This window comes from Oncorhynchus tshawytscha, linkage group LG33, assembly GCF_018296145.1.
Source record: "Oncorhynchus tshawytscha isolate Ot180627B linkage group LG33, Otsh_v2.0, whole genome shotgun sequence".
Classification (NCBI taxonomy): domain Eukaryota; kingdom Metazoa; phylum Chordata; class Actinopteri; order Salmoniformes; family Salmonidae; genus Oncorhynchus; species Oncorhynchus tshawytscha.
The window spans coordinates 21,548,738-21,549,894 of NC_056461.1; positions in this window are offsets into that span (position 1 = coordinate 21,548,738).

The window sequence follows — 1,157 nt, forward strand, 5'->3', positions numbered from 1 at the left end:
TTTAAAAAATCTGACACAGCGGTTGCATTAAGGAGAGGTATATCTATAATTCCATGTGTAACACTTGTATTTTCATCATTTATGATGACTATTTCTGTAAATTTGATGTGGCTATGCAAAATCACTGGATGTTTTTGGAAGTGAACGTAACGCGCCAATGTAAACTCAGATTTTTTAAATAGAAATATGAACTTTATCAAACAAAACATACATGTATTGTGTAACATGAGGTCCTATGAGTGTCATCTGATGAAGATCATCAAAGGTTAGTGATTCATTTTCTCTCTTTGTGCTTTTTGTGATTCCTCTTTTTGGCTGGAAAATTGGCTGTGTTTTTCTGTGAGTTAGTGGTGGCCTAACAATCGTTTGTGGTGCTTTCGCTGTAAAGCCTATTTGAAATCGGACACTGTGGTGGGATTAACCACAAGATTACATTTAAAACGGTATAAAATACATGTATGTTTGAGGAATTTTAATTGAGATTTCTGTTGTTTTGAATTTGGCCCCTGCACTTTCACTGGCTGTTGTCATATCAATCCTGTTAACGGGATTGCAGCCCTAAACAGATTTAAGGTCATCTTTCTATGTTTGACATTATTATAGCATATATACTAGGGACCTTCACTAGGACAGCAAATATGTTTATTTTGCACCCAGTGAAATTCAAAGCTCTATTTGTCATCTATAATTGCCCCTTCTACATTTTCATACACGAAATTGTGTAGTAGACTTTTACAGTAGATCACAGTTCAGATTATTAACACAATCCTGCAAATGTGTCTACCTACAAGGACAACCAGCATAGCTATATGACAGCCTGGTAAAATACAACCTAAAACGTGATCGGAGTGGTAACTCCTTGGCCAATGGAGAAAAAAAAATACAAACATTATCTTATAGGTGTCTTGTTTTAATGAGCATAGAAGACTGTTAAATTACTTAATTCATTTAATATTGCATAACTCTTATTTTGGTTAAATATTGAGTAAACCAAACTGGTATATTACACTTGTTTGCTGTATAATCGTAATTTTTCTGAGTCACAACATGGCTTGGCTTCAGAAGATGGTTTTGGTCATAGACTGTATGGGTTATAGACCGTTTACACCCCGACCCGAGTACTCTGTTCTGCCACCTCTGGGCCCTCATAAAACTGT